Genomic DNA, 19,446 nt, shown 5'->3' with positions numbered 1-19,446 from the left:
AGAAAAACAGAGCTAGAGGAATTACGCTCCCAGGCCTCAGACGATATTACAAAGGTACAGTAACCAAGACAGTATGGTACTGGCACAAAGACAGAAATATACATCAATGGAACAGGATAGAAAGCCCAGAGAGAAACCCATGCACATATGGTCACCTTATTTTTCATAAAGGAGGCAAGAATATACAATGGAGAAAAGACAGCCTCTTCAATAATGGTGCTGGGAAAACTGGACAGCTACATTTAAAAGAATGAAATTAGAACACTCCCTAACACCGTACACAAAAATAAGCTCAAAATGGATTAAAGACCTAAATGTAAGACCAGACGCTATAAAACTCTTAGAGGAAAACATAGGCAGAATACTCTATGACATAAATCACAGCAAGATCCTTTTTGACCCACCTCCTAGAGAAATGGAAATAAACACAAAACTAAACAAATGGGACCTAATGAAACGTCAAAGCTTTTGCACAGCAAAGGAAACCATAAACAAGATGAAAAGACAATCCTGAGAATGGGAGAAAATATTTGCAAATGAAGAAACTGACAAAGGATTAATCTCAAAATATACAAGCAGCTCATGCAGCTCAACATCAAAAAAACAAACAAGCCAATCCCAAAATGGGCAGAAGCCCTAAACAGACATTTCTCCAAAGAAAATATACAGATTGACAACAAACCCATGAAAGGATGTTCAACATCACTAATCATTAGAGAAATGCAAATCAAAAGTGCAATGAGGTATCACCTCACACCGGTCAGAATGGCTATCATCAAAAAAATCTACAAACAATAAATGCTGGAGAGGGTGTGGAGAAAAGGGAACACTCTTGTACTGTTGGTGGGAATGTAAATTGATACAGTCACTATGGAGAACCGTATGTCGGGTCCTTAAAAAACTAAAAATAGAACTACCATACGACCCAGCAATCCCACTGCTGGGCATATACCCTGAGAAAATCATCATTCAAAAAGAGACATGTACCAGAATGTTCTTTGAAGCTCTATTTACAATAGCCAGGACATGGAAGCATCCTAAGTGTCCAGTGACACATGAATGGATAATGAAGATGTGGCACATATATACAATGGAATATTACTCAGCTGTAAAGAGAAACGAAATTGAGTTATTCATAGTGAGGTGGATTGACCTAGAGTCTGTCATACAAAGTGAAGTAAGTCAGAAAGAGAAAAACAAATCCCATATGCTAACACATATATATGGAATCTAAAAAAAAAAGAAAGAAAGAAAGAAAAAATGGTTCTGAAGAACCTAGGGGCAGGACAGGAATAAATACGCAGACATAGCGAATGGACTTGAGGACATAGGAAGGGGGAAGGGTAAGCTGGGACAAAGAGAGAGTGGCATGGACATATATACACTACCAAATGTAAAATAGACAGCTAGTGGGAAGTAGCCACATAGCACAGAGAGATCAGCTCAGTGCTTGGTGACCACCTAGAGGGGTGGGATAGGGAGCGTGGGAGGGAGGTGCAAGAGGGAGGAGATGTGGGGATATATGTATATGTATAGCTGATTCACTTTGTTATAAAGCAGAAAGTAACACACCATTGTAAAGCAATTATACTCCAATAAAGATATTTTAAAATAATAATAATAAATAAATAAATAAAATGTGAATGACTGTTTTACATGTGATTCATCACAAAATCATAAAAGTGCAATTCTCCATTGTATATGTTTACAAATATATTCATGATGCTGACTAAGGTCCTCATATGACTGTGGCTTTGGTCTTGAAACATGCAGAAATTTTTTCTTGAATTTCTATCAAACACAACTACCCAGCTGCCATTAACAAGTGATGTGCGAAGTCAGAGAGGGTCAACGCTTGTAGGTTTTGGGAAAATTTTCTCCATTCTGTGAAGTGTCGAAGTCATTTATTGAACACCCACTAAGTGTAAAACAGGGCAGGACACTAAAATACTGAAAAAATGGACAACATATACTTTAAGTCTTTAAAGAGGTGATATTGACATTAAAATATGTGAGAAAATAACCAACAAAATGAAGAGTGCTATACTATCATTTTAGATAACAAATATGTGAGTTAAAATACATTTCTATGTGATCAAATATAAGCTGTTATTATTAAGGATTGACAACTATATTTGTACTGAGGAGAACTGTATTGAAGCAGCCTATGAACTTATTAATGGTTTACTGATTGATTGACTTATAGATCTTGGAAAGCAAAAATTTTCTTAAGGTCAAGTTGTAAAGGTAGGAAAGTAAAGACCATGTAGGATTTAAGATTGTGAAGAAGTTGAAAGACTTCCTAGGCAGATGAAATAGGGATATATTGGAATATAAGGAAAAGAACTTGCACTCCAGATAAGTGAATGCAGTTGGGTGAATGGATTATTTGCTGTATGAAAGAAGTGGGGAGAACTACTGGAAGTGGATTTTGGTGGATTAGAGTATGAGTATCTTGAATGCCAAGCTAGGGGATTGAGATTCCACCTGGCAGGCTGTTTTTGAAGGATGGCATGCCCAGGAAGCCAGGGCTGAGTAGTTCATTGCTAGTCATAGTCAGGGACTCAATCATTCAGCCTGGTTGTCTAATTTTTCTACTGCAGGAAATTCATATGAAGAAAGGTTGGGTGGAAGACTGTGATGGGCTGAAGACCACTTATCCTTACCCTTACTACTAAAATCACTAAAATGCTAAACCTTCAATGGAACAGCCTTCTGGCTTGACTAGGAACACTACTTCACAAATAAAGGATGAAACCAAAAGGTTTATCAAACTCAGACCTAGAAGTGGGGAGAATGGTGGGAAGGCTGCAAATAGTCAATCATTTAATACTGAATGGAGAATGAAGGACTCTAGAACTAACCTTTGGAGAAAAGAAAGAACAGAAAAGATAAGATTTGGAACACTCATTATTATTCCTGTTTTCATATAACAGGGTTTCTTGTCATCCAACTATTCGTTATCTACATCCTAATTTTAAGGTGTCTATAGATTCCAGCCCTTCTAAGTCAGCAAACTGCTCATCCTGTTTCAGAAAATTACTCACTGATGGATTCATAACATAAACATAATACCGTATAATAGAAATAAAATTCAAATCAACTTTAAAGTGAAATTCTGAATTTTAAAGATATAATATCATGAAGCCATTGTAAATAATACCAGAGATCTGCTGGGTTAAACATACAAAGCCACTGATAAATGAGGATGTGTAGTTAACAATTTAAAACAGAGATACAATAGAAGTAAAAGAAAAAACAATTGAGTATCAAATAATTAAGAGAAGGCCTTGGAAAACTGTTGAATTTTTACCAGAATTAGCCTGTTTGAGCTGCTAACATTGAACATGCAGTGAAGGACAGTTTACTGTCCCATAAACCAGTTTTGCTGAAATAATCACTCGAAACAGAATGTAATTCTTTTTTTTAACTGTAGCACTTGTGCTTAATTAAAATTTAACCTAAATTTTACTGGCTATAAGAGAAAATATACTGGATTCGTTTATATAATAACATATTTTGACATAAATTTCAAATGAAAATTATTTTCAAATGTATTTTCAATTACTCTTCAGTCACTATTTACAGATGATTTTAAGTATCTCGATTTTTTTTTTTCATGTACAAATCATCCTTGAAAAATAAGGATTCTTTTACTTGAGTAGGACTTATCTTAATCCAGAGATCAGATCTAGGTCCAATAGACAAAATTTTAAAACTTAAAATTTTCTAATAGTAAAAGGCACTTAAAAAGTTAAAACCTCCTAACAGACCAGCATTCCGACTATAGAATCAGCTGATTTATGGGTAGTGAGCATTTTGTTATCAAAATACTCATCCACAGCTGAGTGAGCCTATAGCATGGATACATGGTAGATTTCTGTACCAGAAATTGGATGAGCTTGTGTGTGGATCTCCTTCCAAATGCTAAGATTTCAAGGGCTTAACTGAGACCAGAACAGCATTTTCCAAAGTTGCTAGAAACAAAGAGTCCTTTAAAATGTTCCACTGACAAAGGGTTGTAGAGCCAAATAAAGTTTAAAAACACTTCAGACCAAACTCTACTTAACAGTGAAATTCACAGAGCACATTATAGCTCATTCCACATCTCAAAAGTCCTCCAGTCACGAAGCATGTTTAAATTTACTGAACCCAGGATTTCTCAAGTTTATTTTACTACAAAATCCTTTTTCTTACTTTTTTTTCTTTTTTGTTGACTTCACATTCACTAATGTCCCATGGGAGCATAGGTGATATTCAAAATATTTAACAAACTTCAAGTGAAGGCACTAAACAATCAGAAGGCTGTCTGACTAATTAGACTGACCATAAAACTAGTGTTCTTTGGATCACTATTTAGAGGAAAAATCTGGTTTAAAACTGAGATCTTAATTGATAATCTAATGCCATCAATCTGCAAAGTTGCCTTAATTAGTAGGGTTTTTTTTTTCTTTTTTTTGGTTACAGTTGCTGGACTTAAAATGTAGCTGATATGATGTAAATCATTTCAAAAAGGTCAAATGTATGATGTCACATGTTCTCTAGCATCAAATCCATTTCACTAAGTCTAAAATAATCTCTTTCAAGAGACGCAATATTTTTTTTAACCCTGGAAGGTTCGGTTCTAACCTTAAAATAACTTAAAGACACTTTTCAAAACTAAACTAAAAATTGAAAAAAATAAATAATAAGTAGAAAAAGGCAAGAGCTAAAGTAAGAGACATTTTCACTGGCCATTAAAAAAATGCTCTTCTTAAATCTGATTTTTAAAAATTAATAAAAAAGACTGGCAATTAACTTATTTTCCCTGGTGACTACTGCCTGTTTGGGGTAATACAAACATTTACCTAGATAACTGTGATTTAGAAGTAGTAAGAATTATATTTTTGGTCTCTGTCCCAGTTTCTGCCACAGTTTCTAAAACCCTTGGGATTTCCTAAGTGATGAGATGATAATGGTGTCTTTTGTTACGTTAACAAGGTGATCTTTGGAAAGCACCTAAGGATGGGAGCGGGCAGCCTGTGGAGCCAACCTTGTGATTAGAGGTTGGAACTTTCAGTCCCACCCCCTTGACCTCAGGGCAGGGAAGAGCCACTCAAGATTGAGCTCAATCGCCCATGGTCAATGAGTCATTCAGTCACGCCTGTGTACTGAAGCCTCCATAAACCCCCAACGACAGGGTTCAGGGAGCTTCCCAGTTGGTGAGCACATGGAGATTTGGGGAGAGTGGGCTTCCATGCTTTCTCCCCATACCTCGTCCTATACATGTTTTCTCTCTGGCTGTTGCTGAGTTTTATCATTTTATAATACACCGGTTAATCTAGTTAATAGAATAGTTCTGTGAGTTCTATGAGTCACTTGAGCAAATTAATTAAAGCTAAGAAGGGGGTCGTTGGAACCTCTGATCTGTGGTACAAGGGTCAGAAGCACAGGTGACAACATGTACTTGGTGACTGGCACCTGAAGTGTGTGTGTGCATTCCTGCTGGACTGAGCCCTTAACATGTGAGATCTGATGCTATCTACAGGTAGATAGTGCCAGAATTGAGTTGAATTATAGGACACCCAGCCGTTTGAGCACTGCTACGCTCTCTCATTGGAAATGGGGGTGCTCAGGACCACTTAATGCTTTCCAGGCTCTGGCGTCTGTGAATTCATGACAACAGTAACCTCTGAAACATACACGTGTACCTTTGCCACAAAAAACTTCTGACAGACACAAAAGAAATTAATAAAAGTTGCTAAGAAAGGGGGTAAGGGACCTAACGTTGGTTGGATGAGGGGGAAAAATATTCCAGAAGGAATTACTACTACTATTTATCTTTTGATAGTATGTGATTTTTAAATATGTGATCTCATTAGATTTTCCAAATACAAATAAACAAGATAATTATCATTTTTTTAAAAAAAGGCTGAAGAAAACGTAGTTTTATATACTTCAGAAAAAAGAAAATTGAGGGAGGATTTGATTATAGTGTTCAGTAGGCCAAGAAATGTGAATAAAGAGAGAATTACTATAAAGGGGCCAGAAAAATGATTTAGGAGACAAGACTTTAGGAGACACTTTCTGATAAGCATAGCAGTAACTCTTCCCATTTCCTTTGTTTGTGGCCACGAATGGTTAAAGGCTCCTGTGAGAGGGCTACAAGGGGACTAGTGTCCACATCAAGTGGATAGCTTAGATCCTGATACCAACTACTGGAAATTATCCAGGGCCCAGGAAAGAAGTACTGGTAAGCTGCAGTTGCCAGCACGGTGCTTGGTAGATGTAAATATTTGTGGGTCTGCTAAATTAACGGTAAGACTATAATTCATAATATCTTGCACACAAACTAGATTGGTAAGTTTTCAGTGGATGACTTTATTACCATTCAGAACTCAGTTAGATGGAACAGTACTCCTCAATGATTGAGAAATCAATCTTCCTCAATCTTCATGTATCACCATCTGCAAACATTGCTCTCTGTTACAGATTACCTGCCTTTAGCTATGGATGAGACAGTGAGATGCATTTCATTCTCCTCTTCCTGGACACACAGAACAATGACCTTTTCTAACCTCCCTTGGAGCCAGGCAGAGGTCAAGTTTTTGCATTCTTGTTGAAAGGGTATGGGTCTACCACTTTCAGGCCTGGCCAGGAGATACTATGCATGATTGCCCATGTTCCCTTCTGCTGTAGTTTAGGTAGTCATGCATTTAAGACAACACCTCAAGGTGGAGGGGGCATGGGTTCCTGATTCACTACTTGAAAGCAATCTGCTAAGAATGAACCACCTAATTCACACTGGTCTCTGACAAGAGAAATAAACATTTATTAAGTTAAGACACTTGGCTTTCAGGAGTGTTTGTTAGACTACCTAGCATCAATTACCTTGAGTAATTCATTGCTAAACTGGTACACTGGTAATAACCACGGACTAGTGATGAGTCTACTTAATTCCAATCCTCTCCATTTCTCATTGCTGATTTACTCTATACTCACCAGAAATTATTTTTCATAGGCCTTCTTGATGACCATGTCAGTCTAGAATTACCCATAGTACCTCTATGTCTATCTCTTCCTCCAATTCAACTTCCCAGTAGGGGACCTGGCATTACCCCTCTGTGTAGATACAACCATGGAGGATCAGGTCCTAATGAGATCGTATCTAGAAGGGCCCTGTTCTGCAAGGTTTATGGTTTATTTTGCTATACCTTGGTTTCATATGTTGGTTTAAAATAAAAAGTGACATGATTTTTGAAGGTTGAAGCTGAGTGGCTGAACCAAATTTCTATAATCAAGTTAACATATATTTTCCCCCTGAGTCTGTACTAGGTCATTTCTTAAAAATTATTTTTTCTATCCTATGAATCTATATGTTTACATAAGCATTAGCTATTATTCCCAACATCTATGTTATGGATGGAAAATAGGATGCTTCTCGTGTCCCAACTCAAATCAAACAGTAAAGCATTGTTTACATTATACAAGGTTTACATTGCACAGGACTGTTTATATTCTATAAGCATCCTGAGGTCATGTCTAGACCCAATGGGAAAAAATGTCATAATAGATTAGTAAGGACTGTAATGAAGATGGAAGGGGAAAGTGGTGGCATATGTGCTAGGCATTTATTTCCCCAACTGAGGTCATTTCCTTGTCACGTACAGTGAAAGATCACAATGTTACTGTAGTTGCTCATGTGCTGCAATCCACTGCCCACCCATCCACCCATCTAACATTTCTGAGGACTTAATCTGTGCCAAGGACTCTACTCTCTGCCTGAAAGGCAAGTGAAAAATACAACCCAGGTCTTTCCTGAAGGAGCACATAAAGGAAGACTGATCTCTGAATAGTAAGTGACACAAGATAATGGCTGAATGGGTGGTTTCTTTTATCGTGCACTTGCAGGATAGAAAGCTGAGAGAAAAATAGCTCCAAAGAGTTGGACAGTTATATTATCATTGATTTTCGAGTGACCACCAATTAAAGGGCATGTTTAGCAGCTAGAAATGAGGACCTCATTAGATGACTACAAGAGCCAGACACTTTCAAAACGTTCCCCTAAACTCTCAGTTCCATTTTCATTTCATGAAGAGACAGCTTGGGAAGTCGGAGGTCACGCTCTTGTATGTCCACAACAGGGATGATTTAAGGCACCGGTAAGCTCCTGCTGAGCTGCCACCTAAGGTCATATGACTGTGAATCATGGCCAGATATAATGACTTGGGCAACATTCTTTCCTGCAAATATGTACAAGATGGATGATGAATAGTATTGAAGTATAATATATGGTGCCGATCATGAATTTAAATTCCCTCAGAAATGGAGGAGAAACAATTAGCAAAGGGCCTTCTTGACTTCGTTGAGCAGCAATGCCCTTCTGACTCCTGAGACACTCATTTTCAGCAGTCAGGCCACAAGATGTGTCTTCAATTTCTGCAAAATCTAGTTCTAGCTAGATTTTGGGAACTAATGGGAACATGATCTTAATGGATGTCTCATGTTTCTCATGCAGTGTGGCTGTGGAAGTTTAGGGGATGGAGTCAATAAAAAAGACAGGTCCTTTTTTACAGCATTCTTTGTATCTGTTCAACCTTGTCACTACCATAGTGTCCTACTAAAAGGACGTTTCAGGGATTGTGTGAGGCCTGGTACAGTGTGTTTTTATAGTGAGAGTGGGTCAGCGGATGGAGAATCACATGAGAGAAAACAAGAGGACGAGGTGCTTATTCCTGGCTCCGGCTTCACCTCAGAGAATGACCTTGGCAGAAGCACTTAACCTCACTTTGAATCTTTGAACCTCAGTTTTCTCATCTGTGAAATGAGGAAAGAACATCTGCCCCTTTGCTCCCTCTCAGGATTGTTGGAGGATTAAACAGACCAGGGCTATAACCTGAACTACGGTGAACCCATGAGGAAAAAAATTAGACATCACTTAACTATATAATATTCTTTTTAATCATTACTAATTTCCAAAGGTGAAGAAAACCTTGTTAAAAAAAAATATGTAAGCTGATTGTTTTTCTGGAAACAAAATAAAGGCTCAACTAGCAACCCTGCATTAAAAAAGAGAACCTGAAATTCACATTCCAAATCTACTTCGAGACAGAAAGACCCCCAAATTCCTTCCAGTTTCCTAAGATTTTTCCACTATAATTTTTTTTCACTATTGTCTTCTTCATAAAATGTTCGTTATATTTTGGGGTTTTGCTATTGCATAGTTTAGCATATATAAGGAAATCGTCTTTCCAATTCACAAATAAAAAAGGGAGTACAGGAGAGAAGAAGGAAGAGAGGGAAGGAGGAAGGAATAAACAGAGAACAAACCCACGTGGCTAAAAGAAACTGACCTGAGAAGACAAAACAATTCATAATTTAAAATACTATATAATACAAATGAAGTTAAAGATGTGTTTGCCCAGAAGAGGACTGACTTGAAGTAAACTGATATGATTTTCTGGATAACACCCTGTATTTCCCTGCTTTAGTGAAACAGCCAGTCATAGAAGAGCTCTATCTACAGGGAAATTATGAAAGAAACAATCTTCATTTCTCCGTGATTCTTTAAAACCAAATTGGACTTTATTCCTTCTTATTTCTCTCTCAAACTCCACTCCTCGACATAGAAAATAGCATTCTGGAATGACTTAGAATTAGAGATCAGTCAATATTTCATGATTTTAAGGTTCTTCATTAGGAACAATGTGAATTCGGGCCCAATAGTCCTAATCCTAGCTTTTTCTTTAGTTCTATTAGGCCATGTTGTTAGAGCACTGTTTACACTTATTGCCAATAGTCTCTGGATTGGAGGTCAAACTGTTACTTACCTTCTTCAGCATACCCTTCAATGATTAAATGCCCCCAAGGACTTTTAAGAATCATTTTCATCTTGTAAATATTTTTTAATTGACATCTTAACTTTATAGTTGCTTCCCCTGTGAGGGAAAGAGACTAGGGCGAAGGAGGGTTTTTGCTTCTTACTTTGTATTTTTTCAAGGACTTATTACTTTTTAAATTAAAATCAAGGAACCAGCACAAGAATGCTAGAAAGGTATAAGTGAGATGGAATGCTTGGTGTGCATAAGGGTTCAACAGTCCACTGTGAGAGTGCAGCCTTTTGAACAACCTCAGCGATAAGTGGGAACCACTTGTCCAAGACTATTTTATTTAAGATGCAATACTCATTTCTATCCCCTTCAATACATTTTAAGTACTCCAAGCTAGAATAATGGGGCTAGAGGTGCAAGAAGAATATTATACCAAACAGGGGCAATATAAAAAAACATTACAATCAAATTTTCCTTATTAAAAATATAAGTCAAAAACCTAAATACAATATTATTCCACAGAGCTTTAAGGTATATTAAAAACACTGTGATAGGATGTTTCAAAAATTATGGTACAATCCCCTTCTGACACCCTCATTCCTGAGTCACCACTTCAGCAGGACTGGGCTTTGGCATACTCAACCCACATGATGAGACAATAGCAAAAGAGCTTGATGGCTCAGTTGCCAAGGACTAGCCCACTAGGTTCTGAAGACAAGTAGACCAGGTGCTCCCACTGTCCATGCCAACCACCAAACCTGTGAGCGAGGCTGTCTCAGACAAGCTCTCACTCAGCTGATCCATCAGTTGACTAAAACTGCATGAAGGAGCCCAGATAAAACCAAAAGTAAAACACTACCCAGATGAATCCAGTCCCAAATTGCCAAGTAATTGCTATTTTAAGCCACTAAGTTTTTTGTTGCTGTTGTTTTGTTTTTTATATCTTTATTGGAGTATAATTTCTTTACAATGGTGTGTTAGTTTCTGCTTTATAACAAAGTGAATCAGTTATACATATACATATGTTCCCACATCTCTTCCCTCCTGTGTCTCCCTCCCTCCCACCCTCCCTATCCCACCCCTCTAGGTGGTCACAAAGCACCAAGCTGATCTCCCTAAGCCACTAAGTTTTGAGGTGGTTTGTAATACAGCGAAAGCTAATCTATACTATAATACGATTTGGTCAAGTGGGTTTATCCTTGAGAATGCAAGGTTGGTTCAGTATCAGCCAGTCAAATCATGTGATTCACTGTATTACTTAAATAAAAGGAGAAAATCATATCATCATTCTTTTTAGATAGAAGAGATAAAAAGCATCCCATGAGGTTCAAAATCTATTGGGTAGGGTAAATTTTATAAAACTAGATCCAAATAATAAGTATCTTTCCTTGATAAAGGCTATATACCAAAAATACATGGCACATGTATACACTAACAAAAATTATTATACTACTAATTTTTTTAAAAAATTAGCATTTCCTTTAAGGAGAGAATTGAGATAAAGATTTCTAACATTCCTGGTCTATTGGAACTGACCTTTTTGGAGCTGTGTATTGAGAGAAATAGAAAGAGAGAGAAGGTTTAGAAGAATATAGATAAAAATGTCATATTTATAGATTGTTTTGATTATGTATTTCATTGGAAACACAGGAAAATCAATAAGCTATTAAATCTAAGAAAAGAGCTCAACATAGGGGCTGGAAAAAAATTAATACACCAAAATCAATTGTGTTCCTCCATAGCATCAATATCTAGATACAATACAAGATGAATTTACCATAGTAACAAAACCTATAGAGAGTATGGGGTTTCACCTAATAAATTATGCAGAAAATCTTCATAATGAAAACTTTATTAGAGGACACATGAGTAAAAGAAATTTATATCACAGGTATGGATGAGATGACTTACTATAATAATATAAATGTCCTTATATTAATCTATAAAATTAAATGCAACTGTAATAAAAGGCCAAGCTCTTTTTTTTTTTTTTGAGGGACAGCATAAAAAAGTGATTCTAAAATGCATCTGGGGGACTTCCCTGGTGGCGCAGTGGTTGAGAATCCGCCTGCCAATGGAGGGAACACGGGTTCAATCCCTGGTCCAGGAAGATCCCACATGCCACGGAGCAACTAAGCTGGTGCGCCACAACTGCTGAGCCTGCACTCTAGAGCCCACGAGCCACAACTACTGAAGCCCACGAGCCTGGAGCCTGTGCTCCACAACAAAGGAAGCCACTGCAATGAGAAGCCTGTGCACCACAACAAAGAGTAGCCTCCTGCCCCACCCCTCGCTGCAACTAGACAAAGCTCACACGCAGCAATGAAGACCCAATGCAGCCAAAAAAAAAAAAAAAAAAAGGAAAAAAAAAAAGAGCACATTGCTCTATCTCCTATAAAAAAATTAAAATAAAATAAAGTAAAATAAAATGTACCTGGAAGAATAAAGTTCTCCATACAGCTAAGGTAGTTTTGAAAAATAAGCTCAAAATGGAGAATGTGCCCTATACATTAAGATATATTGGGAAGTCATGATAGATAAGAACTGTGTGATGCCCTTGGAAGAAACAGCAAACAAGAAAACAAATCAAACAGGTGGCCTAGAAATAGAGCTGTATACAGATAGAAAGTTGGCACATGAAAGAGATGGAATCATAGTCCAATGGAGGAAGTTGAATTACAGCTTTTGGGGAAACAGTCTCATTTTCAAAAGAGATATGAGACTGGATCTTAACCTAGTGATATCACTTATGTTGTACCCAGTCCTATATAGCTCACCTAATCTTCACAAAAAAATCCACAAGGCATAAACTATTATCCTCATTTTACAGGTGGAAAAACTGAGGTATGAGAGATAAAATGACTAGCCTAAGAAGTACATGGTGGAGCTGGAACTTAAACCCCACAGAAATCATTCTATTAACCATTATGTTATATAATTCCACCTAATGTACAAAACTAAAATACAATAGTTTTAATATTTAAATGTGAAAAATAAAATCTAGAGAGAGTAAAAGAAATTGCAAGGGAATATATTTGTGATTTCAGGGTAAGAGATGAAATAGATCTTTGAAAAATAAAGACGCATACATTGTATGAAGCAAAGGTGATGAATTTAATTATATTAAAATTATAAATTTATTAATATAAAAAATCTGATTTAAAAAAATGGGCAGAAGAGCTGAATAGACATTTTTCCAAAGAAAACATACAGATGGCCAACAGGCATATGAAAAGATGCTCAACTTCACTAGCCATCAGGGAAATGCAAATCAAAACAACAATGAGAGATCACCTCACACATGTCAGAATGGCTATGATAAAAAAGAACAAAACTAACAAGCCTTGGCGAGGATGTGGAGAAAAGGGAACCCTGGTACACTGTTGGTGGGGATGTTAACTGATGTAGCCACTAGAGGGGTGGGGTAGGGAGGGTGCAAGGGAGACACAAGAGGAAGAAGATATGGGGACGTATGTATATGTATAGCTGACTCACTTTGTTATAAAGCAGAAACTAACACACCATTGTAAAGCAACTATACTCCAATAAAGATGTTAATAAAAACAAAAACAGGGGCTTCCACGGTGGCGCAGTGGTTGAGAGTCCGCCTGCCGATGCAGGGGACACGGGTTCGTGCCCCGCTCCGGGAGAATCCCACATACCGCGGAGCGGCTGGGCCCGTGAGCCATGGCCGCTGGGCCTGCGCGCCCGGAGCCTGTGCTCCGCAGTGGGAGGGGCCACAACAGTGAGAGGCCCGCGTACCACAAAAAAAAAAACACAAAAAAACAAAAACAGAACAACCATATAATCCAGTAATTCCACTCCTGGGTACATATCTGAAGAATACAAAAACACTGATTTGAAAAGATGCATGCACCCACATCCAGTGTTTATAACAGCATTGTTTACAATAGCCAAGATATGGAAGCAACCTAAGTGTCCATCAACAGATGAATGAACAAAGAATACGTGCCATGTATACACAATGGAACACTGCTCAGCCATAAAAAATGATTAAATTGTGCCATTTGCAACAACATAGATGGACCTGGAGGGTATTATGCTTAGTGAAATAAGTCAGACAAAGACAAATACTGTAATGATATCACTTATAAGTAGAATCTAAAAAATAAGACAAATGAATGAATACAACAAAACAGAAACAGATTCACAGATATAGAAAACAATCTAGTGGTTACCAGTGGGAAGAGGGAAGCAAGAGGGGCAAGATACAGACTGGGAATTAGGAAGTGCAGACAACTATGTATAAAATAAACGAGATACAAGGATATATTGTAGGGCATGGGGAATATAGCCAATATTTTATAATAACTTTCAATGGAGCATAATCTATAAAAATATTGAATCACCATGTTGTACACCTGAAATTAACATAATATTGTAAATCAATTATACTTTAATAAAAAATTAGAATTTTATGTACAATAAAGGATACCAAAGTCAGACTGAAAAACAGTTGATGGGTAGAGGACATATACATTATCTAAAACCCAATAAAGGACTCAACATCTGAATACAAAAACTTCTACATCTCTAAAGACACAGAATACTCAATAGAACAATGAGCGAAGGTCATGATAGGCAATTCATAGAATGGAAAACATGAATAGCAAGAAAGTATATGAAGACCTAACTTTTCTAGAATCAGAGCAATGCAGAATTAAAACACCTTACTTCCTATGAATCCACACATGCCAAATTTCCAGAAGTTAAAATGCAAATTATGCTGTGGAGCAACTACGCCTGCGCACCACAACTACTGAGCCTGCGCTCTAGAGCCTGGGAGCCACAACTACTGAGCCCGCGTGCCTAGAGCCTGTGCTCCGCAACAAGAGAAGCCACTGCAATGAGAAGCCTGCGCACCGCAGCGAAGAGTAGACCCCTCTCGCTGCAACTAGAGAGAGCCTGAGTGTAGCAACGAAGACCCAATGCAGCCAAAAATAAATTAATTAATTAATTTTAAAAAATGCAGATTAACAGCGTGTGGTGACAAAGGATATGGCAAGAGAGAAATTCCAAGTATTGCTGGTGAGGGGAAAATGGTACAGCTATTCTGGGGAGGAATCTGTGAAATAAGGCATATATATGACTTCTACCTCAGCCATTCCACGGCTGCACTGTTACTCTGCACTGTTACTCAAGGGGACATGTGGAAAGAGTGTATTAATGCTTTATGGTGGACATAAAGTGTTGAAAATAGCCTAAGTATGTATCACCAGGGTAATGGATAAGCAAAACATGGTATTAACATATGGTGGAATATTAGACAGTGGCCAAAAGCAATCATTTCCATGGAGCAACACAGACAAATTTTAAAACAATAATTTTGTGTAGAAAAAATAAAAGAATAGGATGTGATTTTTAGTCGATACTACTTTTGCAAAAATTAGAAAATACAAAACAATTCGGTGTTTCAAATATATACACGTTTAAAATAACTATGAAAGGTGAGTTGGGAAATTACATATTAAATGGCCCAAATGGTGCTATATAGGGGAAAATAAAGGAAATAAATCTGGCAGAGGAACGTCGGGGCCAAAACCAATCTAAAAGTATTAGAAAATAGAGTGACCGTACACACTGATGATAGAGTAACGTGAACTGAGGCATATGGTCCCTTTTGAGTAAATGCCTTAAATACAAACTAAAAAAATAATGTCATAAGATTTACAAGCACTATAAAAATATTTAGCATTATTGCAGTAGATAGTAGAAATATATAACCTTTCAACTTAAACAAAAACAAGACTGATGAAATATCATCTTTGTTCCCATGTCATCCATGCTAAGGAAGAAATAATAAATCAGCTTTTAAGATAGATTTTTTTACAATGAGATAAGAAAACAAACAAAAAGAAACCCTAACTGTTTATCCCATGAAGGGAGAAAAAAACAATTTGAAAAGTCAGAGTAGAACTCTCTGAGGATACTATTTAACATCAATTTTTTTAAAACAGAATTTTAAGAAGCTGGTTTTGAATTGTTTATAGAGTTTCTAATTAGCATGCTGAGGAAATACAGGGTCCATCTTAATCCAGAAGCAAGTAAAAAGTTCTGACTCTTAAAATTCTAGGCTCTAGAGTAGGTGCGTGCCGGTGTGCTGGTGTGTATGTGTGCGTGTGTGCACATTTGCTGTGTGTTTTCAATAAACTCAAGAGTACATAAGGGTGTATGTTATTACATTGTAACACTTCTTGAGCAAGTCTAACTGAAGGTCAGTAGCAAACAAGTAGATGCCGCTTGGGTGGCCCCCCAAACTCTCAGGTAATGCGCAGATCTGGCTTGGCAATCATGTTCTGCTTTTAGATATAATGCATTTTTATGTTCTTGTTAGCATTGAAAGACTAACTTGAATATTTTGCAACTGATGAAATGGACAACAGAGCAGTAACCTAGAGTTTACAAGTATTTGGGGCAGTAAAACTTTAGTTATAGATTTAACTTGGATTTTAATCCTAATTTAACTTGGACTTTCTACAACGCATTTTTTTTCTATAAACTGGAGGTATATACCACCATAATCCTAAAAAACCTGTGACTTTGGGCTTCAGGGGTCTAAGCCTTCTCTCTAAGTGACTGAAAGGTACAACTGGATATTAGACCTGTCCAAAAATTGTCCTTTTCTGTCCTCATATACAAGGGTTCAGCTTGATTTTTGGATAGCTGTCATTAAAAAAAAAAAAAAAATGTGCAAAGAGCTAATGCCTTTTGCTACAAGACAAAACAATTTCTCCTGGACATGCAGTGATAGGAGGCAATGCCATGTGTTGGAAGCATGCACATATTTTATGATAGATATTAATCTGGAGGTTAACAGCTAGGTGCTCTGGTTGAAGTAGTTTATTTCAAACATACATATAATGTTAACCCACTTTGTAACAAAGCCTTCAACATTTCATATGCAAATTCGTTTTTCTTTCTAGTTTAAGCCCAAGGAAATCCCTATAAGTCTTGTCTCCAAAGAGAAAATATAAAGAATTCGTAAGATTAAAGAGTTCTTATCAATTGTATAAAAAACTAGAAATGTACTAACTAGACAAAAATGTAGACGTCTAAGAGAACGTCCAACAAATAGAAAAGTAGAGGACTGCACTGAGATTGCAATTCTGAGAAAAATACATTATTTCTAAATGAAAAAGTAAAAGGAGATAGTATAAGTTAAAGCCAGAAGAAAAATTTTAAACCTACAAAAATACGAGTCAATACAAAGTTAAAAACCCATTAATTTTACTATATACCCAAAAGATTCGCAAAAGATCTCATGAATATCACAAATTAAAATAAAACAAAAGCCAGAAATATTGTTTTCCCCAAACTGTACTACCACCTGCTTATTGCTTCAGTGGTAAGAAGAAAAATTATCTTCAAATAGTTAAATTGTATACCTACTTATATTTTAACTCTTAGGTGGATCTTGTTATATAATATATATGATCTCTAAAGAAAACTTGTTGATTGTTTATTTTGGCATCTGTTAGGAAATTCCTATTTAATTAGATAAATCTCCTTAGATAACTCTTAAATAAAAATAGATGCAAATATAGTATGTTTCATATCATTCATTTTAGACCTCCAGGAGTTGGAAAAGCTCAACCTGGAGAAGAAACTAGTTTTATTGAGGGAAGAAACTACTTTCCAGTTTAGAAGAGGAGGGATTATCCCATTTCTGTAGAGGAAGCAATCAGGAAGATACAAAAAGAATGATCCTTGCCTAGCGCTAAGGCCAGAACTACTGTGAATATTGTACCAGATCTTGTAAAAACAGCCACTGTGCTGGCACTCACAGGCCCGGGTCATGGTGTGTTCAACAATAAAACTTTGTTCCAAAGGATGGAACTCCTTTGGGCCAAAAAGCTTTCACCTGCATTATTCCATTAACCTCACTGTTTTGTTATGGGAAATGCGTTTATTTTTTGAAATGACATTGAAATATATCCTTAAAAGAACACTTTAGGTCTCAACAAGATTCTCTTCTCTTTCAGCCAACACATTACCTTTTAGAAATCAACAGTCTACTTCTTTCTTTAAATCATCACATTTCAAAGCTGTAGCAGCTAATAAATGTTAATATAATTTTTCCAAAACTGCAATCTCCCTAAATTTCTATGCTGTCTTCTTTATCCTGTCTTTTCAAGGTAAAGGTATCTTTCCAGTTTTCTTAGCATTATCAGGATTATGGATTTTGTTCATTGTTAAAGTTCGTTATTTATGGACATAAGTTAATGTAAATGCAAAAATATCTTGTATTATTCACAAGCTGGCTGACTTAAATCACTCGCTCTTAAAGCAACTTTACTGCTCTCCAATCTGTTCAAATGCACGGAAATATTAATTCAGGATGATGTGGCTTTTCTGCGATGCTTTCTTTTCAGGCTGCAGTCTACATGACAGCGTTATATTTTATCCTTGCTGCTGTTGTTGTTCAATCTATAAAATCTCTCTTGAAGACCCCCAAAACAGCTTGTAATTTACTTTTACTTTTGGTGATTCACTGTTTTCAAATTGCCATCTCTGACCATATCCCCCCCTTCCAGGGGAATGTATGCAGACTCTTTTTTTTTTTTCTTCTACATACTGATTTACGCTAACCTGAGCAATTTACCACTTCTACATCCATGTAGTAGCTCAAATAAAATGAGTTCCTGTGTTAATCCCACAGTAAACCTCGGTAATCCTCACATCACAGGAGTTGTAAACGTTTGTTAACAGAAAAAGAATGTTTTTCCCAAAATAGCTACATAACTCTTAAGACTACTCAAATTCCTAAATAATCCTTTTTACAAGACCCCCGCCAACTTTATTTTGATACATTAAACATGTGAAGCCTATTTTAAAAGGTATTTAACAGTGACTTCATCAAAACAGCTTCCTAGTTGTTCTCATAATGTCTTTTTTCTAAAGTTTTCAAACTGTTTTTAAGCCAACTTGAATAGTGATGAATGTGAGCCGCTATCAAAACGCTTAAGAAGCATTCTGCCAGACAAGATGGGCAAAAATGTTCTAGATCTGCTCAATCTGACATTAGAGGTCATGCAACTTGAAAAAATGAAATAACTATTTCCAACACTCATTGAGCCCTTCATTTTAAAAATAACTTCAGGGCTATTTCCACACTCTACATTTAATAATACAATTTTTTAAAAAGGATGTTAGGCTCGGTGAAATCAGAAACTGATCTGCCACTTAAAGCTGGTGAGTCTATTCTTAATGGGCTTCTGGTAGCTTTGGGATACTGACGATAGCAGTTTGATTTAAGAACTTCACTAAAAAGAATGACATCCGAAAAGGACTGCTGGGGAAGACAGGGAAGAGAAGACCGGAGTCTCCTGAGAAGAAAAAGAGAAACGATTTAAATAAAGTCGCTAAGGAGGAAGGAGGTGGTGAGACGCGTAGACAGAAGAGCGAGAAAGAAGATTTAACGAAGAAGTGAAATGGAGCGCAGAGGAAGGCAGAAGCTAATGAGGAAACAAATGGGAAAAGGTAGTGTTTTCAAACGGGCATGCACCAGGAAGGGACGAGTTACCGCCTGGAGTAGCCCCAGTGCTTTCAGGTGAAAGAGATGCTCGCAGAGAACAGGGACAAGCAGTTTACTTCCAGGCTTTGGAGCAAACTAAAA

General features: G+C 36.9%; 1 protein-coding gene across 47 annotated transcripts in view; it reads right to left on the bottom strand.

The window, feature by feature from the left end:
* The window catches only part of LOC137201792 (uncharacterized), a 164,738-nt gene that overhangs the window by 122,327 nt on the left and 22,965 nt on the right, over positions 1-19,446 (bottom strand). The window contains exon 4 of one of the 47 annotated variants that reach the window (XM_067696156.1): positions 13,613-19,156. The exons of the other annotated variants lie outside the window; for them this stretch is intronic. The gene's annotated coding sequence lies outside the window, so the exon portion shown is untranslated. Of the gene's footprint in view, positions 1-13,612; positions 19,157-19,446 lie in introns of those variants that run through there. 47 annotated transcript variants of the gene reach the window in all.

This window comes from Pseudorca crassidens, chromosome 11, assembly GCF_039906515.1.
Source record: "Pseudorca crassidens isolate mPseCra1 chromosome 11, mPseCra1.hap1, whole genome shotgun sequence".
Classification (NCBI taxonomy): domain Eukaryota; kingdom Metazoa; phylum Chordata; class Mammalia; order Artiodactyla; family Delphinidae; genus Pseudorca; species Pseudorca crassidens.
This window is presented reverse-complemented; position numbering and strand designations above follow the sequence as displayed.